At 41.1% G+C, this 24,299-nt stretch overlaps 1 pseudogene; it reads left to right on the forward strand.

Annotated features, from left to right (window-relative positions):
- The first annotated feature begins 446 nt into the window (after nt 1-446).
- Nucleotides 447-20,283, forward strand: LOC119744718 (annotated as a pseudogene).
- The last annotated feature ends 4,016 nt before the right edge of the window (nt 20,284-24,299 follow it).

Raw genomic sequence — 24,299 nt, forward strand, 5'->3', positions numbered from 1 at the left:
CAGAATGGATATTTTTGGCAGATTTCTGGCAGAAATGTGCAAATTTGAAAAAAAGGTACAATTGTTTAAACAAAACTTCAATCTTTTTCAAACAAACCCTTGCATAATGGGACAGGTTGGCTGGTCTAGGCGCTGAGGTTAACTGGGAACCGGACTTCACACCGCAACCGCGTTTTGCCTGAAATTTACGCAATAATTTCACAACCTCTTTATGTGACTGTAAATTGTTAATAATGTAATTTGAACCTTAATTAAGGCAGAACTACAAATCTGCATGTGGTTTTGGGTTTTTAGTGGATTTCGAGAAAATCTGGGGAATTGGGCAGATTTTTGATAAATCTGACAGATTTTTGAAGCGCATTTAGCAGAATTTTGCCATGACCTTACGGTCACCCTGGGCGCGGCGGTGTTGGGATTTAAAGTTGATTAACACGGAAGTAAAGTAAAGGCGAGTGTTGTGCGTCGAGGTCACGAACGATCGAGTCGAGTCTGACGTCTTGAAATGATTGATGGGACTTTCTCTGTATATACTTGAGCTACACAACGGTAAACATTATTTGTATTGTGGGGAAAAGTGATTCTGACTCTGAGGAAATCAAAATCGGGTCTGATTTAGTGTTAAAGTAAAGTTAAACCTCACTTCCGTGGCTGTGCCGCGCGCTAGCGCTGCGCTGTGTCATGGTGTGGCGCATAGCGATCGGGCCCGGTGTCGTGCCAAAAACCGTCCGGTGCCAAATAGTGTCCGCTAATTAGCATAATGCGATCTGATTGGTCATGCGTCTATGACGTCACATTGTTTACGGACGCTTGCCAAATAGTGTCCGCGCTTAGCGTGCATCCTATTGCCTGCCTTGTCGAGCTGTCAATGCATCGCATAGAAAAGATCTCTTTTCACCTGAATTTGCTTTTTACAATCTGTTTTAACGTTTTCCTTGTTAACTATTCGACTTGGTTTCCCTAATAGTTTAAACATTATATTTGTGCAAAATGTTTGTGTGTTTTTTTTTCGCGTCAGTTCACCTGTTTGGCATGCAGTATAGTCAGACTCCCTATTATCGCGGCATCCCTATTATCGCGGCATGGGAAATTTCTCTTTTTACAGTGTCAAAACTCCATCAAGTGGCGATTTTTATCCAGTTCACCAGTCATCAAGGATTTTCTACCGAGTTGTATAAAAAGGACGATTAAAAAATGTTGTGTCTTTCGGGACTTTTAACGATTTTAATAAATATTAACGTTTTCCAAAACTTGCAAAATTTTCCCTCACCGTGTCTGCTAAAAGGTACCGTTTATATTTTAACATAAATCTTTAATTGCGCTCTGTCCATGAAAGTTCCATTGTCTGGTTCCCATTCTTCAGCTGCAAATGTAAAATGAAGTCGAACGACGATATTTGCAGCGCGAAATCGTAACAACTTTTACGGGATCAAAATAAGCACCGCGCGTTAGCGAAAATAAAACGGCACACCGTGTAAAGTGAATGGCGCCCTCAATCGCCGATCAGTAGACTTGCCTCAGGGATTTGTGTTCTCCTTTCGGGGGAAGGGCAGGGTCTTAAGAAATCATCCTGCAGACATTTTGTCTTTAATCAACTTGAACGTTACAGGGAAAATATCAGACTTTATTCAGGGGGTGTTTTGGTCAAACATAAACTATGAACAAAAAAGTTGGGATCATTATAAAAACCACTTCCCGCATACCGCGATAATAGGGAGTCCACCTCCGTTTGCACACGCCGCGCATGTCTATTTTCACAGGCATCGTACACGGAATAAACCACACTACCCGTCAGATTTTTTTATATTAATTTAAAAAGGAAGAGTTATACTACACATAAGACAGGACAATTCTGGAAGGTTAGTGGGCAATCTCTATTCCGAACGAGAAACGTGATAAGTACCGCGATAATACGGCGTTCCATACTACGTACGTAGGCCTAACGCCATGTGAAGTGTGAGTAGTACATACTGTGCTGTGTGTAGCATTATAACCAACGTTATATTTTACGGTTTCTCCCACCTAATACTGTCCGATTTTTCCTGCCAAATATTGTCCGATTTTTCCTGCCAAACTGTCCGATTCCCCCTGCCAAATATTGTCCGATTCCCCCCTGCCAAGTACTGTCCAATTTTTCCTGCCAAATACTGTCCGATTTGTCCTGCTAAACAGTGTCCGATTCCCCCTGCCAAATAGTGTCCGATTTCCCTGCGAAAAAAATGTCCGATTTCTCCTGCTAAATACTGTCCGATTCCCCCTGGCAAATATTGTCTGATTCCCCCGCCACTGAATATTGTCCGATTTTTCCTACCAACAAATACTGTCCGATTCCCTGCCCTGCCAAATACTGTCCGATTTGTCCTGCTAAACAGTGTCCGATTCCCCCTGCCAAATAGTGTCCGATTTCCCTGCGAAAAAAATGTCCGATTTCTCCTGCTAAATACTGTCCGATTCCCCCTGGCAAATATTGTCTGATTCCCCCGCCACTGAATATTGTCCGATTTTTCCTACCAACAAATACTGTCCGATTCCCTGCCCTGCCAAATACTGTCCGATTTGTCCTGCTAAACAGTGTCCGATTCCCCCTGCCAAATAGTGTCCGATTTCCCTGCGAAAAAAATGTCCGATTTCTCCTGCTAAATACTGTCCGATTCCTCCTGCCAAATATTGTCTGATTCCCCCGCCACTGAATATTGTCCGATTTTTCCTACCAACAAATACTGTCCGATTCCCTGCCCTGCCAAATACTGTCCGATTTGTCCTGCTAAACAGTGTCCGATTCCCCCTGCCAAATAGTGTCCGATTTCCCTGCGAAAAAAATGTCCGATTTCTCCTGCTAAATACTGTCCGATTCCTCCTGCCAAATATTGTCTGATTCCCCCGCCACTGAATATTGTCCGATTTTTCCTACCAACAAATACTGTCCGATTCCCTGCCCTGCCAAATATTGTCCGATTCCCCCTTGCAAAATACTGTCCGATTTTTCCTGCAAAATACTGTCCGATTTTTCCAGCTTAATACTGTCCGGCAGGACGTACCGCACGCCCTTGCTCTCGCTCGATCGACGGAGCCCGGACACTATTTGGCACCGGACACTATTTGGCATGTATTACATGCCAAATAGTGTCTGGCGCCTACTGCGCATGCTCAGCGGACACTATTTGGCACCGGACGGTTTTTGGCACGACACCGGTTCATTTAGGGATGTAAGGAACAAAATATTAGACCGACCAAACTAGTTGGCCATTTATCGGAGGCTACCAGACCTAAGATTCATCAATAGTCGGAATCTTTTGGTCTGGGAACCAGACTAGAACAAAGACATTCAAGATTAATGGGGAACCAGTCGGTAGAGCGCCGGAATAGCAATGCGGAGGTCACAGTTCAAACCCCGTTCCAGTCATTTTCTTTGCTCAACCTTGAGAATTTAGGTCAAAATTTGTGAAATGCAAGTAATAATTAGAACCTCCCGAAACATGTTTCTTTGTGAACAGGTTGAATTGCCAGCTAGTTGAGCGAAATGCGGGCCACCATATGAACTTGAGAGGAATATTGGCATGAGCAGTTTCCATCAACTATCACAATGCCCAATCATGCTGACGGTGAGTTTTAGTATTGCACAATTCATGTAGTCACGAATATGGTTAATCAAAGATCAATTAATTCACATTGCAGAAGTCAGCATTTGTGTAGTTGGCTTTATACAACACCTGATGTACAGGGTGAGTAAAAAAAAAAAAAAACCCAAATGTCGGGACCATTGTTTAAGAGAAGTTCTGCATGTAGCACTTTCAAAATCTAGGATATGAAGGCCAAACTCATAAGCTTTCTTTTAGTACAAGAATCATTCAAATCACTCATGTACTTTTCAAGTTACGAAATTTTAAACACAACCCACCGTTTTAAAGTTCTGTCCACGGATCACAACAAGGTAAGTGTTCTTTCAGCAAAACGAAAACAAATCACATAGGGATGAGTGTGAATTGTTTTCATTTTGCTGAAAGAATGCACACCTTTTTTGTGATCCATGGACAAAACTTTAAAACAGTGGTTGTGTTTAAAATTCCGTAACTTGAAAAGTACATGAGTTATTTGAATGGTTCTTATACTAAAAGAAAGCTTATGAATTGGGCTTTCATATCCTAGATTTTGAAAGTGCGACATGCAGAACTTCACTAAAACAATAGTTCTGGCAGTTGGGTTTAATTTTTTTTTACTCACCCTGTAAACATCTCCATCATCCAATTAGCGAGCCACTTTCACCATGCAAAAACTTCTCTTAGGGGGTGGAATCCCCCCTCCCCCCCCCCCCACCCCTGGCTGTGAGATGGTCAAAATAACCTGGCCCTTCTAGGGTTAAAGGATAGTTGTGTGGACATATATAATCTACTTTTAAATGCTCTTTCTATTTAATATCATTTCCTTTAGAATGCGTTTTGTAATTGTAGCCCTATTGGGCGAATTTCAGGACGTAATGTCCCTTTAAACAATTACATTTAAGACTGGATCATTTCTTTCTTTTTTTTACAGTGAGTGCCTTAGGGAATGAAACATTCCATCTGGCACCTCATGAAATTATTCTTACCATGGAGTACCGAAGTGTGACGTCATTTAGAACCAGAAAGTGTAGTGTAAATGAGTGGAGGACGCGCGTGTTGGTTTACGGGCTGAATCACGCGCTAATGTCTTTCACACACATTTTGTGCGTGTGACGTATTCACTTTGGTACTCCATTGCACTCATGATCATGCAATCATTATTTGTGTACTTAACCCATGTACTGTATCTGAACCAACAGAGAAGATAGTGAATATCGCATTGGTTTGGATAGTACTGTTGGCAAGGCCTGTCTCTGCATCTCCTATGCCAAAGGTTACTTCTCCAAGATGTATATCCCCATCGTTTATGAGCAATACATATGGGATGTGGTAGTTGGAGGGAAGCCTATTGTCCACAGTCTCGTCGACTTGTCTAAGTATGTTCTGCATCCGTGTTGTAATGTATCATTTCTCTCTTTCCCCTTGTATCTTAAGCAACAGAGAATATCGTGAAGATTGTGATTGTCGGGGATGGACGTGTCGGCAAGACCTGTCTCTGCATCTCCTATGCCACGGGTCACTTCCCAAGGGTCTACGTCCCCACCGTTTTTGACCATAACACGCTGAATGTAGAGATTGGTGGGAAGTCTTTTGCTCACTATCTTGTTGATTGTACTGGGGTATGTTCTGCTTTCTTTACTGTTTAATCAGGACACGTGGGAGTAGCAGAAGTATTATTGAAACATCTGTGATCTTTAACCAAAATGGCCAAAACAAATTTTGGTCTCCCAAAATGTGGGTCCCGAAAATTACGGTGTGGGGTTCGGGGCCCCTGCTTAAGGGCCCAGAACAATTTTTTTTGTGTTCTACGTGCTCTGCAGTGCGATCTCAGGCAATTTCTGACCACTTTAACAAAATCTTTTTGAGGAAAAGATTGTGGTGTATGCAGTGCCTGCCTTTATTCGAACGTCACTAAAAAAACAACAACAATTGGGTTTGTTGGGGGGGGCATGATCAATACATTCGCATCAATATAAACTATCGGCAAATGAAACTTGAATTATATTCAATTCCCCGCCTGGTACTACAAGTTGACACAAAAACGGGAGTGTAACATGGCCTAACAAATGCAAGGTATTTAGAAGTTAGATTTTCACTATTGTGTATGCAGGGAGAAGACTATCATCGTCTGAGGCCTCTGTGCTTCCAAGAACGGACATCTTTATGATAGTTTTCTCTGTGGAGATGCGGTCTTCTTTGGAAAGTATAGAAACAGAATGGCTACCAGAGGTCCGCCATCACATGCCCAACACTCCAATTCTTCTTGTTGCAACAAAGATAGGCAAGTAATGACAGCTTTACGTGTAATTGTGCTTGTGGGACTTTTGTTCAGAAAGCAAATCAGCCTAGAATCACTCTATTAACCAGTTGATGTCGGAGGATGTGTAAACACGATCTGGCAATGCCAGGCCTTGAAATTGGGAATTTTTAGGGCAAGGCCATTTTGGCCTTGAATGAAGCAAAATTATAGAGGGCACCAAGGCCAGTGAGGAGGGCACAAAGGCCAAAGTAATATCTGCAGAAGGGGCACAGAGGCCGGCTAAAATAAAAAAAAATGCGCAAATTACATCAACGACTGTGTAGTTTAGGGCCCCTCTTTAGTTTCAATCAAATTTTAGTCAAAGGTGTTTTATCATTCAAAAATTTACCTTTTCAACCTAAAGCAGGCTTCTCTCAGTTTAAATGAAACCTTTTTTGTAATTTGGAACAATTTTGGGAGAATAGAAATTACGTTCTTTTGTACGCGGTTTTATTAAGTGGTTGGTGATGAAGTGCGATCGCCATTTTCACGTGCTGCGTTTTCGTTTTGTCGTTGTCATCGTCATTTTACCCCCAGATTCCCCTCAAAAAATCGAAACCCTTCCCTCTATCTAAGACCTACATGTACCTTCATGCATGGCATGTCCTTAATGTGAATTAAAAGTTGATTTAATTAACAAACGATCGCCACTTGTATCTTTTGACAATCGGAACACCATGCATGCCATGTGCACGCGTGTTTTGACAAGTACTGAACTCGTTTGCAAGCACTGAGAAAAAGAAAGTCGGTGATTGCACGTAAGATCTGCCGTACTTACTCCTGCTGGTATGTGTGTGTACGAATACAGACATATACTTTTGCGGCGGGGGTGTCGCTACTTGAAGTATCAGCACATAGGAACTGGAGATTCAGTTGTCAGTGTGTGTGTACATCGTACATGCATGAACAGTGTATGGGGAATCGCTGGTGTTTGGCCACGGCCGGCCGTACTACATTGTACTACTGCACGCACGTAATTGATTCAGCGAGATTTTAAGACAACTGATCGGGCTGGCATGACGTCGAAATACATTGTCAATGTTTGGAAAAACAACTGAAATCAAGGATTGTAGTGGTTTTATTAGTCTGATGGATGTTTTTGCAAAAAGGGCACGACGGCCAAGGCAAATATGGGGCAAGGCAAAACTGGCCGTGAAGACAGGGATTTTTTGTGGGGCACCTCAGCCAGTAAGAAGGCAATGACGGCACTGGCCATCGTGGCTGTCGTTCAATTCAAGCCCTGCAATGCGTATTCGCAGAGGCAGGTGAAGGTTTACACGTAAATCGTCCAGCTTCTCACGTTTTCCTACAAAGTCCTACTTCTGTCTTGATTTTGCCTTCCAAACTCCTACTTTTGGCCTTTAAAATGTTGATGCCGGTACTAAGGTCTACTTTTTCTCCTAGGTCTGCTTCAAAACCTGGAAACACATTAGTTAATTTTTCAACTTGGCTGGTCTTTCAGAATTTCACCAGCCAATGGAAATAACAATGTTTGTCCACAGGCAAGACACTTTTCTCTAATATTGTTTCTCTGTGCCTGTGAATCTAATCAAGTGGAATAATTTAAATAATATGTATCTTTAAAAAAATAATAAATAGAGAAATAATTTATATCTTCTTCTTTACAGACCTTCGTGGGAGTTCCCGTTATGATTGTATCACATTTGAAGAGGGCTCCAACTTGGCGCAGAAACATAACATGGCATATACAGAGACCAGTGCACTACTCAACACAAATGGTGTGGAGAAACCTGTGAGAAGAAGTCTTTTGGAATTGTACATAACATTAAGGAAATAAATGTGTGCTTGTCCAGTTTTAAACCCTCTGTTTAAGACCGGTTGGAATCTGGATGCTTCGGGTGGGGTAATTATCAAAATGCAGACTCCAACCGGTCTTAAACATAGTGTTTAATACAGGCCAAGTGTCATTAGTGTTCAATGTTCTATGAGAAGTTCACTTGAAAATTAATATATGATGACATTTTTACAGACAACACCTGTGCGCGAAATCTGCCCACTGTAACAATTTTTGTCTTTTTGGACAAACTTGTTCATATTATGAACTTTACTCAGCCCGAACTCCCTAGGGGGTGTGCATGCAAATTTGTATTAAAATTGGAGGATTCAGGACTGTTAGGGTACAGTCCATCATTTGCAGCTATCCAAAAAGTAACTGACGTAATTATTGTTGAAAAGCTTACTGGGTTTAAAGATACACTCACCCAAAAAGAAAGTCCCCCTTAATACTTTTTTGTCTAACTCAAACACTACTAGGCACATCTTGCTCAAATTACGATGGAATGTATGTAAGGCCGTGGTGTAACGTAAGTGATATACTGCATTTTTTTTTTCATCGAGTACCGCTGTTCGAGTACGAGTACTTTGTTTTATCGAGTACTATTCGAGTACGAGTACTTTGATGATGGAGTGCAATTTTGTCACGTGCGAGTACGAGTACTTTGCTGCCCGAGTACGAGTACCCTCATTTTGAGTACGAGTACTTTGACATTCGAGTACGAGTACGAGTACTCCAAAAAAGTACTTGAGTAGTACTCGAGTACCAATACGAGTACTACAACACTGGAAATTGCACTAAAAGAGTTAGACTTGATACGTATTAGTGTCAACCACAAACATGTACATGTACTTGTTGTCTTTACCCAGGCATGCCAGAGGGGTTGCTGCAGTGATCCAGATCCTAGCCCTGAGCCACATCCTCCTTACGATGAGGAAGTCTTTCATCTGTATTTCTCTGTTCGAAGCAAGTCTTCCTTGGCGAATGTTGAATCGCGATGGATTCCAGAGATCCGCCATGCCATGTCTGACATTCCAATCCTTCTAGTTGCAACCAAGATAGGCAAGTGCACTGCAAAAACAGCCTTAAACTATGGGCTTGTAAAGTTTGCATGCAAAGCAGAAATTCAGTTCATAACTTTACTACCAGCCATTTTGATAATAATAATTATTATTTATATCAGGCTTCCAGTGGTAAAAATGAATCAGCGTATTGTATGCTTTTGTAAAAGTTCCTGGATGACTGCAATAAAGTACCTGGTTGACTACAATAACATTATTATTGCAGTCATCTGCGCATTTTTGCTGGTTCCCGCTTGATCAAGAGCATAGAAAGTCACGGTTGTCAACCACTCAACAGAGTGTAGCGCATGCGTATCATCCAACACTGAACACGCCGCGCGTATGCACGCAGCGGGCAGAATTAGGCCAGGTTTACGCGCACTGTTGTCAACAATTACAGTGGCAGCTTCAAAACGTTTGATGTAAACGAAAAAGATGTAATGAAGACTTGATTTTCAAAAAATACAATTCAAAACACCTTCTTCTTTTCTCCTATTTCGTCAAACTATTTGAAGCTCCCATTGTGATTATTCAGTGTACGTATACCTGGACTGCCGCGTGCTGCATGGGCGTCCATGTTCGATGGTACAGGGCGCTACGCTCTCTGTTCGCTGGTTGACAACTGTGAGTCTCTAGTATACGCTCTTGATCGTGTTGGAACCAGCAAAAATGCCTGGATGAGGGCGCACCAGACATTATCAAAAGTAATATTGTCCGCAATCCGAGTACTTTTATTGACATCAAAAGCAAACGATATGCTGATTTATTTTTAACCCCAAAACATTTATGCAACCCTGAAACATTTGCCTTTTTCCAAATAGGTGATTGGTGAATTTTTAGGTTTTGGATATCAGATTAAAGCTTAAAGGCTAACAGGGGTCATCCCCCCCCCAAAAAAAGAACTCATTCTTTTTTTTCATTTTTAACTGACGTCGCAGTAAAGGCAGGCACTGCGTGCACCAACCTCTTTTTCTTGAAAAATTGGGGAAAGTGGTCAGAAATTGCCTCAGATCACAACAGAGCATCTAGAATCCAAAACTTTTTGGGGCCTTGAGCAGGCCCCAAACCTCATGCCATAATTTTTGGACCCACTTTTTTGGGGGCCTATTTTTTTTTTGTGTTCTGCATCCGCCCTTGTCCCCGTTTACTTGTGACTTCACTTTTAGCTTAGTGAAATGACTTTTGAATTACTTATGAAAGAACTTGTTGTAGACTCCACTACAACACTGGAATTGCTTATTAGTTGGTGCGAAATTTTGCCATAATTGTTTCATCTTATTTACCAACTTCAAAACAAGCAAGCAAAGCATTTTGTTTAAGTTTTGCTTTGTTTTCTTTTGGCAGATGATCCTTGGAGTGCCCATCGGAGACGCGTTGTCTCATATGATGAGGGCTTGAAAGTAGCCAAGAAACACAACGTGGGATACACTGAGATGACGGGACTGCTGAACGTAAATCTAATAGATTGCTTTCAGAAGGCAGTGAGTACTCTGAAGTTTAAGTCCTCGAAGATGAAATTAAAAAAGGTTCAAATCCATGCAAGTACAGTTCCTTAGAATTTTGGTGTATTTGGCTTGTTGTGCTGAGAATGTTAATGCTGGTCACACACTTTTTCCCTTGTTTAAGAACAATAAGGCTGTACACTGCATATTTAATATAGGTCCCGGCCAGTTTTCTTGAAATGTTCATTCACTTCTGAAAATCGGTCATTCGTTTTCGTCTGAATTTGAATGCACATCTTGAATCCCATTTCAATTCAACGAAAGTTCAATCGTGTTCATTGTCCGTGCATTCTGTTTTGAGAAGCAGACGGCCAATTAAGTTACCTGTGCATACATTTACGCAAGCATACCTTTCCTAATTGATTTCAGGTACAGCTAATTTTATTGACGATTAACCCTTACTCTCTGAGGGTAGTTTACTGCATGTCAGTTGGTTATGCCAATGCCCTCCAGCTGCAGTTTATTGGCAGATAGTTTTATTTAACAGTGAAGGCTCCAATTGGCAGGAGTTGGAGGCCCTGGAGGGTGCCTGATACTGACCAGCTGGGGGCACTCACTTTGTTATCAGAGGACTCTCATTGTTCTCTGTGGCATGTATTGGAGTGCCTGTCCAGTTACCCTTGAAATGACATGGCAGATATTGGAGGGCCATGCAAAAAACATAGGAGATTTTCTTGAGGCACATATTGGCATGCGTTGGAGGGTCTAGTAGGGTAAGGGTTAATGAAAAAGAAACCCTTAATTGAATCTGGTGCCGAAGGCATTATAACTTAAAGTGAAATAGAACTGTGAATTTTTGAAATTTTAACAGCAACGGAGTGCCCATCTCTCTTTCGTTTATAGCAATTGGGCCAGACTCATATGCTGCTGTGGGGGGATCGCCACACCTCCTCCACAGTGTGTCTGTTACCTTCCCAGCATTGAATAATGCCGGTACCCATTTAACACCTGGGTTGAGAGGAGTAATTGAGGTAAAGTGCCTTACTCAAGGGTACAACACGCATGGCCATGATAGAGCTTGAACTCACAACCTCTCGATCATGAATCCTGTGCTCCACTGTTAGACCACACGTGCCAAAATCATAGGAATACCACTAGGATTAAAGAATTCCTTCTCCTTGACAGGTTTACATCGCTGATGAGGCAAGCATCGCTGATGAGGCAAACCAGCCGCAGAAGAAGAGGGGTTTTAGATTCTTTGGTTTTGGGAAGAGGAAGCAAAAAGCCCGCCCAACTGAGCAACTCCCACCTGAGAAACCCCCACTAGGTGAGAACGGCAAGTAAGAAGACTTGCAAGCAATGTGCACTTTTGATTGCAATTGACCTCAATTCAACATTGCCTGAACTTTCACTGTGAGATATACAAGTTCACCCCTGGTCCATTTCATTGGTGACATAGCATTCGGCCGTTACATTTTAATAGTAAATTTTTTTGTGCACGTAGAATACTTTGTACATGTCCTTCGCTGATTTTGAACGGACGTGCATGATTGTATAACATAATTAAAATGACATGGAACGGAATTTCACAGAAGAGTAGCACACGAGTGCAACATACATGAATGCATATAATTAAAAATTGGACATCCCAGCCCAGTGTAAAGCCAAAAAAATACCCAAATTGTGTGTTCACGGTAATTTGACAACCCTGGATTTGTGTATTTCTTATTGTCTCAAGATGAAGCCCCGCGGATTGAAATCCAGACATCAACAATTGCAGGGGACTTAGGCAAGGCGTTGGAGCAATCATCTTACTCTGACGTCACCTTCATCATTGAAGGGAAGAGCATCTTGGCTCACAAAGTGGTGCTGTGTAGTGCATCCAACTTCTTCTGCTGTGTCTTTGGCCTGAACCCACCAGACCAGGTTCGCTGTGTTTTATCTTTCAAACCTGATTTTTTTTGTTAGGAACTTTCTTGAATCCTCCCTAATCTCTGTACATGAACACAATGGCAATGCATCTTTGCATCTCTTCAGTTATGGATGGCCGAGCAACCTTTTCAAAATGAAGGCCATCAAACCCCTGTTTCTAAGTTTGCTGAATAAGTGGTGAGTTAAGCCGTCTGATGAATGCGCTATCGCTGTGGATAGTGCAGTAAAAGGGGATATGCTAGAGATGTTGGTGCATAAACTAGTACTTGATAATGTGGTCCATGAATGATTGATCATTCCAGCATTCCAGAGATTTTGTTTATCATCACAAGGCCACACCTACTTTTCCCGATAAGTTTGTCTGATTCATCGGTGTCTAAAAAAGTGAGAAGTTGCACTGTTGCATTGGATTATGTGTTGAACAAAATAGTGAGCAGTCGCACTGTTGCAGTAAATTATGTGTTGAATGGGGGGGGGGGAGGAGACAAATGGAATATCATGTTTTATGCTTAAATGAATCATTTCAAGGAATTATTTTACTCATTAAAATAATAATTATCTGATGCAAAAACGTACTCAAATCGTAGCTTGGGCGCTGGCCCTACTTAGCATGGCTTATGCCCATTGCAAGCTGTTTTAAAGTCTTTGAAATTGGATTGCTAGTTTGTGATGAAAAACAAAATCTTTGGAATGATTAATTGTTCCTGGATATTATGATCATTCGATGTACCACATTAAAAACATATCTAACATACCCCTGTTTAAAGCGCTGTCCTTAGCAACAACACACTCTCGTCAGACAGCTTAACTCACCACTTATTCAGCAAACTTGGAAACAGGGGTTTGTTGGCTTTTCTCAATGGTGCTTGGTGAATGAAAAGAACAATGACCTTTAAGATGGAGCCACTTTGACAGTGTTCAAGTTTTACATATTAACCAAATATTTTGGATTGAATTTGTTTTTATACATCTGTAAACAATTCCAATCAATATGGGCTCCATCACTGATCTCTATATAAAGACTGGATAGCGGCTATCCATACAGCATTCACACAGAAGACTTTGCATATTGACCAATTCGCCCCCAGTCTCGCGAAGATGGCTGCGTATAATACGAACGTTCAGCGCGTATATAAGCGCGCGTTGTATCAACAGTTGACGCGCACTTTAGTCACGTACACATATTATGATGTTCTAAAAGGGACACATTTCCGTAGTGATTATTATTTCCAAAACGCCGAAAAAGTGAACTGCGGCATTAAAAAAGTAAACCACGTCGTTAGAAAAATTGTAAACCTTGGTCAGTGGTGGTGGTCAAAATATAAGTCAAGTGAACCGCGATGTTACAAAGAAATCATGCTGTCTATAAAGACAGCGACTTGTCCTGTGTAGATCACCAGCCGCAGTCTCACCGGTCTCACCAATATGGCGTCAAATTCATTCATTGTGCGGCTCTCTATTCGCTATCCAGTCTTTATACATGTATAGAGATCAGTGGGCTCCATGCACAAACCGCAGAGGATGCTTTTTCACCACTTTTGAGGGTCCTGTGGATGGGAAACACTGCCCACTGGTACTGGTTTATGTAACGTGAAGTACGCACAACTTCTTTTATTCTAAATATACACATTAAAGCCAAATAGTGTCTTCGTGTGAGCATCGGGCGTCCTCGGCCATGTCAGCAATGCGTCCGAATGTCTCTCCCAGTGGTCTCCCCCAGTGGTCTCCCCCAACTCTCCCTGTTTTGCCATTGATGGGGTACTTGTTTTACATAGCCCATACAAATTTTTATAGCTTACAAAATAAAGGTATTGATTTTATTTTAATTGTGAAATTTCCTTTGAATAGCATGTTGTGTGTTGCCTTTCTTGTAAGGATACAGGAAGCAGCTCCAAAGTGTGGAACTTTACCTGGGAGGACATTAACGAGGGCAAGATCGCCGGTCTAGCTGGTATCCTTGATGTAGTGACTCCAGACGGTACCTCATGTGAGAAACCAAAGACCCAGGTGACAATCAGTGAAGACATCTCTTACAAGACCTTCCGCCATGTCTTGGAATTTCTCTACACAGGTAATGGCAAGACTCTTACTGTTAACTGTCTGTTGCATGTTTGCCACTTCATGAAATTGGGCCCAATTTGAGAACATCACAGATCGGAAACACCATGGGAATTGTTCCAAATGAAAACACTGTACGTTTCTTATTTGAACCTGCTGTTCCCCTACAGAACATTTCAAACATTCTAAAGATTAAGAAGCTCCCTTACCAATTAGCATTTCTCCCCTCCTGTTTTTACACCCTCGCTGATATGAAGGTCTACCCAACATCCCAGAGGGAGCAAGTGCAGAGGACATAGTGGCTTTTCAGATGGCATCCAGCACATTCTGTTTGCCTATGCTTGATAGCGTCATCAAGAACTTGCAGAATGTAGCAGAGTTTCTGAATCCCAGCATCGGGACTTTCCTGAATGACCAGACAGGACAGAGAGCCAAGCAGTTGTTCCTCAACAGTCAGGAATTGTCCGATATCAGGTTCAAAGTCGAAGGTACATTATCATGATTGCAGGATTTTCTTTCCTAGTCCCTTGTCCCTTTGTCCCGTGCCATTTCGTTGTCTTAACCCATTAGCCCATTAAACAAACATGTAAAAGTTTACACAGTATTCACTAATGAACCCCTTAGCCCAGGTTCGACGAAGTATTCATTGCATTACGACTGACGTCCAGGATGAGAATTCTCTACATAAGACCACCCAAAATTTGGACCACATTTTTGTTACATTTTACCTCGTTATCGACGCTTATTTCACGCCTACATTTTCTATGTGTCCTTCTCTATTGATCCAGGGGTTCAGGAATTCCATATGTGATGCTGACCGACATTAATCAGGAAAATAAACTCTAAAGCAACGTTAAACTTGTACGAGCTTGTAGTCTTTTTTCATCAATTTTTTTCCCGAGTTGTACGTCATGAACGTGCGCACGAAAGCGCGCACGCACGCTAGCGCCCTCATTTGTTTAGTTTTGGTTGGAACAGTGACGTCACTCCAGCCAACCGACGTCACGAAAACGCTCAACCAATGACCAAAGCCGAAATACGTTTCTGGTAACTGGCGCGAAAACACGCTCGGTCATTGGATTAGCGACCGTGCCTTCAAGTAAGTGCGCGTGCGTATGAGGGTGGATACTAAGCAAATCGCGTGTGCGCACTGCATATTCACAATGCATAGTCTGGCTTCCAGACCAGACGTGATATGAGCACCGAGAATAATTGTCAGGTCTAGGGAACCAGACTACACGCTGCACAGACGTACATCATGTACAACTAGAATAGACTCGGCGGTGAGAAACTGATGAAAAGAGTCTACAAACACGTACAAGTTTAACGTTGCTTTAGAGTTTATTTTCCTGATCAAGGTCGGTCAGCATCGCATATGGAATTCCTGAACCCAGCGGCCCAATAGATAAGGACACATAGAATACTACGACGTAAAAATTGGCTTCTCCAACAAGGTAAAAATATTGAAAATATTGGTCACCGTGAGTCTTTATTAAGCATATTAATATACTGACATAGTGTTGACACCAATATCAAACAAATGTGCATAATCCATAACCAAAAACAAGAATACTGCTATTATTTGTTTACAGAATTTTCAAAAAGGGTACTCACTTAGCACGTGTCCACTGCCACATTGCCACACTGCCCGCAGTTAATCTCCAAACATGCCACCCGGCAATTACAATGACGTCACACCATTGCTATGGCTCAGTCATGCATGTACATTAAAGCATTTCAAAGAACAGTTTTCTTCGAGCTGCTACAGTGGCCTAGTAGATAGTGGAATGAACTATGGGTCACAAGATCTGTGGTTTGATCCCATGTCCATTTTCATCAAATGTTTTTGTTGGTTGGAATAAGTTTAATTGAAGGGAAAACACTACGCGAACCTATGTGTCTTCCATCCACACAGCGTGATAAATTAGGGTGCGTGATGTGATTGGTTAAAATACGATGTATGCTGCAAAATAAGTATACGCTGCCTGTTAACCAGAGTCATTTTACCGGCCCAAAACTACCTCAGCAGTCAAGGAGTAATACCGTTTAATTTAATTAACTACTAATAAATACAATGTTAATCAATTACTAATCTATGTGTTTATGTCTTTCAAGTAATGTCATTTACCACAAAATACATGTGTGACAATTTCAATCAGGAGAATGACTGTTTTTTGTCTTCACACAGACCAGACATTCTTTGCGCACAAGATATTGCTAACATCCCGCTGTGAAATAATGGCCCGAATGTTTAGTGGCATCTATACAGAAAGCAACAAAGAAGAGGTAATATTTTTGTGCTTCTTGAAAGAGTTTAGGATTATAATTGAGGGGAAGCCCAGTATATTCAGTCTAGCCACCTGATTTTATTTATTTTTTTCTTTAGTTAAAAACTGTTCCTAAAATGAGGATGCATGTAAAAGTCCCTTGACAAATTATACAAAATTTCCCAACAATTTCAAGTTCACTTTGCACATGTACATCTGTAACTTTACTTATAGCTTATACAACTCCGATGATACATTTGGGCAGATAGTGATGGCTGGTTTTGCTGAAAATTGAGGAAAAAATCGAAAGTGAATGTACTGCATTAATTGTTGTTATTTGTAGATTAGAATAGAAGACGTGAGTCCGGAGTGTTTCCTAGCCCTCTTGGAGTACCTGTATACTGACCACGCCCCTATAGAGGAGGGAGATGCCGTGGGCATCATGGTGGCTGCTGATCGGTACGGCCAAGAAAGACTGAAGAATCTCTGTGAGTTGTACATCACCAAGGGTGTGGATGTAGCTGTGGCAAACAGCATAGCAGAGGCACACGTGGATGTCATTGGACTATTGCACACTGCTCAGGTATGTGGCCTGCTAGACAGTAATTTGAACTTGTTTCTCAGTCACCATTTGGAGCCTCATGGTCTACCTCAGGTGTTGATGTCACAGGAAGGGTGTGAAGAATTTAATAAATTAATTAATTAATCGTTTCTAGTTGACAAAATTATCATTCCATTGGCAAGTTGTTTGCAATAGGTTTTCCTGGCAAATTTCCTAAAATGTTCATTCACTTCTGAAATCAGTCATTCATTTTCGTCTGAATTTGAGAATCGCTCTGAACATGAGTTTTGTTTTCGCTACCAGAGCATTCGATTCCATTTCAGCTGTACCTGAAATCAATTTAGAGAAGGCATGCTTGCGTAAATGAATGCACAGGTAACGTAATTGGCCGTCTGTTTCTCAAAACCGAATGCACGGACAATGAAAACGATTGAACTTTCGTTGAATTGAAATTGGATTAAAGACGAGCATTCAAATTCAGACGAAAACAAATGACTGATTTTCAGAAGTGAATGAACATTTAAGGATATGGGCCGGGAAAACCTATATAATTTTTTGCAAACACCTTGCGGTAAAGAGCGCCACCTTTTGTCAAATAATGTCGGGGTATTATCATCTGCTTGAACGGCTCCTCCAACAGTCAGGTGGTGCCCATGGGCATACCACTAAGTGTCTTCCTTCGAAGACTGTTTGAGTTTATAACACCAATTGACGGTATAATTGCGTTAGAATTGCGTCAACGCAGCTTGTGAAATATTATCCAATTACATGATATATGAATGGACGTGGAACGCGCAAAATCTAAGACAAATAAAACTTAGTGTACTAAAATTCCATAGGGTTCTCTAAGGGGCGTGGCTTACTCGCAAACAGCGATAGGTCCATTGCTAATAGATGATAGAAATATACAGAATGACTACATGTATAAAAGAGAAGTTATTCATGTTTCATTGTTTGACAGTTGTGTAATGCAACCCAGCTGGCCACATGGTGCCTTCATTTCATCTCAAGTAACTTCATGGCCTTCAAGCAGCGGGCGGAGTTTAAGACGCTGGAGGGGGAGAACCTGAAGTATATCAGCGAGAACCGCTGGCCTCCCGTCAGCTACCTAGAGGCAATGGAGAAATACAACGCCAATTGCGGGCAGAAGGAAGAGAACAGTTAACACAATTTTAGGCAAAACCTGTTTTGTTGCTGTTTTTGCCATTTTTGAGTGAATGGTGTGCAGGTGACAGCAGTGTACTTTCATTGTCATTGAGTGTAAATCACAGAATCTATATGTCCTGATTGAGGGAACACTGTGTAAAGAATCTATTGACATACATTGTAAATCACATGTTGCTGTCGCTCAAGCAAGTTCCATTTTGACAGGCTATAAGTTTTAGATTGAAGCAAGGATCCATTAATTGCTCCAGTGAACGTGCGTTTCTTTCTGTTTGCACCCAGAGAATATCATCCTTATAGTGGCCTCATTTCCGGATATGGCCCGTTCCCCTATTGCTTGGGTAAAATTGTGCCCTATCTATAACTATGATGGCACATTTTGTGTAAGGTCACATGTAAGAACTTTGCTTATTGTCTTGCCTATTTTTTGTGCACTATCTGAGAATACAATAAGAATTTTTTCTGAGAGTGGTGTGGGCCCTGTGGGCCAACAAGAGAGGGCAGTAGCGTAGACAGGGGTGTGGGGAGATTAGATTTCCCTACCCCCAATATTTTGTAAAGACTGCCCTATTCTATTCAAGTGCCCTTTTTTTCGCAAGTGTTTTACTACCCCCCCCCCCCCTCCCCAATATTTTTTAAGAGTGCCCTATTTTGGACACAAACATACTTTTTTTTGTACAAGTGCCCTTTTTACCCCAAAATTAGTGCCTTTTTGTGACTAGCGGCTGTAATAAGGGCCTTTTGGGGAATTTAACGTGTGTGCCTCCCTGTTAAAATCATATATTGTCCGATAGTGTGTATGATCGTTCTAACCATATCCCACATCCGGGGTGATTTCTGTTCATAGACATCACCCCACATGTGAAATCTATAAAAAAAAAAAAAACAATCACCCCGGATGTGAAATCTTTAGAAAAAGGGATAAAAGGAACACAATGCCATCACCCTACCGGTATATGTCTCATTCGTCTAGTCGTCCATTGATTTTGAACAGTGCCCTAATTAATTGATGGTACCGGCCCCTCCCCCCCCCCCTTCCCTAACCAACTGTTTGATTTTACGGCCAAGTGTGCGGGGGGAAAAAAACATTTCAGCACGGGTGTGCGAGTGCCTATTTCAAGAGATTTTTACCCCTGCCCCAATTTAAAAATAACCTTGCTACGCCTATGGAGGCTTGTTTACCACTTCCAAGAGCCCCAAGTATGGCACGCACCATGTGCGCATACTGGCACGTGCGCGCACGCGTTACTTCTTTTTATTCTAATGAATGTGCAAAAATACAGGGGGTGCCTGTGCACGGAGTATAACTGGCCTTCAAAATGATCGGTTTAGTCAGATCATGATTGTGTCACATCAACCTTCATTTGTACTTTGGTTGCTGTGTGAATAGTATTTTTCAAATTGAGGCTGCCAAGGTATAGTCAAAAGCAACAGTATGTGAGTTGCTCTCAGCCAATCATATCAAAAGACTGAATGACTTGGGTGAGATCAAAAATAGAAAGCATTAATATAGCTGATTAGCTGAGTTTAACTAACAAAGACACCGGGTATGTATAAGTTGTAAATTTGTATGCTATATGCATTGATATGTACTAGTCCTTAAAAAAAAACAAAAAAAAAAACCGATTATATCAGGGGCATAGTGAGGATTTGTGGGTTCTAAATGCAATAGCTTGGGATTCCCACAGACTAGGGGGATCGGGGGGGGGGGGCATATATGCTCCTCCGGGAAAATTAAAAAAGAAAGATATCAAATCCTGCAATCTGGTGCATATTAAATGCCCCAAAAGACAAATCCAAGACTTCTGTTTTTTGGATGTTTTATAATTGAAACTTGTTTTCAGAGGATTAAAAACGGGGGGGCCGGGGGGGGGGGTTCGTTCGACCCCTGCCTACGCCCTTGTATATGTTCGTTATGCCAAAACTTAAAAACAAATATGGTCACATGTTTTAACCGAGTCGACGTTTAGTGCAGTAGCCCGTGCTTGTATCAAGAATTTTAAAGTGAATTCCATCATACTAGCTAATTAGGTTATACAAAAGTATCAAATTAATACCACCGACATTTTTTTTTCAGTTGGGAACTGAAATGATAAATATGACTTCTCGACCCGTATAAGGTTAACAACCTATGATAGTTATTACTTAATGTTAACACCCTTAAAGTACATGTGTATATGTACTTTACTCAAAAGTATACATGATAATGTTGCTTAATAATAGGGGGGCAATAATAAAGTACGCGTTGTAGAGCCATATTGAAGTGGCTATATTTTTACAACTGCTTGTGAAGTGACCGATGATTTGTTTATTTTTCTTTGTAAATCACGCACCATTAATTAATTGCACAATGTTACCCCAGGCTGAAGCATTTTGGTGGGGCACACATTTTGTGGGAATCCAAATTGGCGGGCAGGGCCGCTGATAATTTTGTATTATACCTTACGCTTATACCTTCATGCACATTTTCTGTAAGGGTACTCATTTCTTTTTTGACAGTTTGTTGTTACATACAAAATGCAAAACATAACACCAAATTTTGTACTTTTTAAGTTTTAATAACAGATGTAGGAATTACCAAAATGGGCAAACGTATAGTAAAAATCCTCTTTTGGTCACCATAGCGTAAGTGAAGTCTACTTGTAGATGACCGGCCAACCAACATTAATGCCAAATCGACCGTGGCATATGGAACTAGGCCTATAGGGAGGCGAAACTCAGGTGGGGGTCTCCAACTGCATGTGGGTAGCTGATTTTGCCCACCTGCCCCACTGATAAATTAAGCCGCCTTGTCTCTAGCTTTGTTACCCTCCCTGTAAATTCTTTGGTAAAGACTCTTGCAAACTGTACGGTTGAACTGAATTATTTCTTTGCATTGTCTTGGATCATCAGACTTAAACGTACACCCTCAAATGTAAGCTTCTTTGTTTTACGAGAATAGTCTGATCGGCCTCTGCACTTTTTCACACAGTATGCCTAAAAACAAACCGGTAGTATATTGCTTTTGTCAGATTTAAAGTAGGCATATGACATGGTAAGCTGTACGTGCCAAGCATCTGAGGACGTGGTGCTGCATGCAGATGATGACGACATCATCAACAACCATTTTACATAGACGACGACTGGATTGCATCATGAGTTGAAAAGAAATATGGCAAAACCAGAGAGATTCTCCTCAACTAACTTGGGTTGGGAATGTCTTATATAGTTATGTTGAGGAGAATCCCAAGGGAGAAGCAGAACGACGTCTCTTACAAGTACTGCAAGCGCAGCGTGACAAAAACACGGCCATGCATGAAGTTGGTAGACTTGGTAGTTGGTTCATTATTCTGATTTCAAGAAACTCTGCGATGGCATTCGCAAGTTCATCAAAATCGGTTCAGTCGAGGCTACGGTCCGGCAAGACATGCATGCATCTGGGCGTGGCACGTGAAATATCCAGAGAGGAGATGGCCTCATGCAAGAGAAGGGGCCAGACATGATGGATGCTTGGTATTTTACTTCGATTTATAGACAAAGAGATCGCCCTGGACGGAGACATCATCAGTAAGATGCACTGCCACAGGTTCCTCTGGTGTGACATGCTGTCGGAGGGGGACTTTAGGCCTCGTACTGTATGAGAGCAGTCAACATGGGTGACAGGCCCTCGGCCACAGGTGCCACTGTAGCAATAAAGAAAACTGCCGAGCTGGGAAAGATGAATTCCCAGAGGCTGCTGAACTTGGCAAATCAGAAGAATGTGTAGTGGATGACATAATTGAGTAACTGAGTTGCGAATCCAGGCAATGCTCGAACCCGTGCCGGTGAAATCGACCGCTTAACTAGCTTGCACTTCACCTTCCAGAAATGGATGATCTCAGACAAAGGGTGCAATGAAACTGCTCAAGAATGGCCGAATGCAGGTCCTAGGCGTGCCACTTCCCCACCAAGATCAACTTCACCCCGAAGAAAAAGATCAGACAAGGTACGGACCTGAGGTAGCTGGAGTTACCCAGCCCTGAGTTTTATCATTGGGTTGTCATTGACAACCCAATGATAAAACTCAGGGCTGGGTAACTCCAGCTAGACCTGAGGCAGGATCAAATTTCTGTTGAGAACGTCGAAATCATGCATGCAACAATATGCAAAGCTTTGGACTACCTCTAACAGTCTTTATTTGAACATTTTCCCCAAAAATTATTTGTGAGCTAATTCAGTCCTCAATAGACTCGAAATTGATTAAGTGGTTTTTTTTTTTTTTTTTTGGTGAATTCACAACCGCTGATAAAAATAAGAGTTTTCAGTGCATGATTTTTTTTGCCACACAGCTCCACCATATTGTAGAAATTCAATATAGGGTCCTTTCAATTTATCAATACATGTAATTTTGACTTTAATATACACCGCATGAAAGGGTGGCCAGTCGTCTAGATTTCCATTGTTTTAAGATTCTTCAAAATGCAAATTATTTAATGATGTAGCACTGTCGCTCTGTGCCTCATTTTTTTTTCGGATGGCCGCGGGTTGGGTCACAAATGCCCATATATTAGGCGTACACTTGGGGTAAGTGAAAACAAATAGGGAAAGATCGGACAGTCCGCTAAAAAAAGTGAAACATGCTGAAGTACTTGTTCATAGGTCACGACCATATGAGATCAATGGTCACGACATAATACGATAGGGAATGGCGCCCCTAGCGTTGGATAGGTAATTTGCTACGCACTCAATGTGAAAACTTAGTTGTGCACCACTAGCCACTACATACGAAAGCCCATTAGCGCCACTGCAAGTATATATGTTACAGATTGTGTAATTCGTTATTACGGATTATTAATTCGTTATTACGGATTATTAATTCGTTATTACGGATTATTAATTCGTTATAACGGATTATTAATTCGTTATTACGGATTATTTAATTCGTTATTACGGATTACTAATTCGTTATAACGGATTATTTAATTCGTTATTACGGATTATTAATTCGTTATTACGGATTATTAATTCGTTATAACGGATTATTAATTCGTTATTACGGATTATTTAATTCGTTATTACGGATTACTAATTCGTTATAACGGATTATTTAATTCGTTATTACGGATTATTAATTCGTTATTACAGATTATTAATTCGTTATTACGGATTATTAATTCGTTATTACGGATTATTTAATTCGTTATTACGGATTATTAATTCGTTATTACGAATTAGGTCTGATGTTCTCACACGTGGAGAGCACGTGACCAGGGGCCTGTGTATATAGCGCCGCTAGGCGGCGCTATCTTTGCATACAACGTTTGCACTCCTGTGCCATACTTGCCGAGTAATGACTTAGAACGTATGAGTAATTCGTAATAACGAATTAATAATCCGTAATTGAAATGTTGCACGGCCTTTTATGTTACATTTGAATAAGGATGTTCACAGATAACATTTTGGGTACATATAATCAAATCTAATACACCCTTGGAATGGCTAACAAGTTGGTCTTTGACAAGATTTTGAAAGGACAATGAACATAATTATGCAATCTTTTTTTGACAGCTGAAATGTATTTGCCTAGTTAAGCAACTTAGTATTCTAGTTGTGCAGGAGGAAAATAGCATAGCCTTACAAAATCAACGATATCTCTGGTTTGCATTGATGGGTTTCGTTGATATTTTCACCAATTATGAGACCATAGGTTTTAAAATAATATTAAATTTGATTATCTAGTATGACCACCTTTTGAGCAAATCAGCGACTTCTTCATGCACAATGTTTAGACACCCTGTGTGTACATTGTATAATTATACAGGATTCAGATATACGGACCATAGTCATAGTATTGCATGAAGCATTGTCAAAACTCTTCATTACTATTTTCACTGTATTTTATCCCCCTTTTATTTATTAATCGTTCGTTTGTTTATTCCTTTATTAGTCTCTTCATTTCGCCATCTTTGTTTTTCTCCTTCATCGATCATGAAAATCCCGCTCCGGCATGTTTAACGTCGTCGTGTTTCGCAGGTCACTGTACAAACACACACCCAAATTTGTAAAGATTTGGTGAGCCCAAAGAGTTTTATAAATACATTTGTATAACTCATGGGTGAACCCTGTTTCTTTTCGGAGGTAGTGTTTTTCTGTCTGTGGGGTCAT

The sequence above is a fragment of the Patiria miniata genome, unplaced genomic scaffold (genome assembly GCF_015706575.1).
Source record: "Patiria miniata isolate m_02_andy unplaced genomic scaffold, ASM1570657v1 HiC_scaffold_7, whole genome shotgun sequence".
Taxonomy (NCBI): domain Eukaryota; kingdom Metazoa; phylum Echinodermata; class Asteroidea; order Valvatida; family Asterinidae; genus Patiria; species Patiria miniata.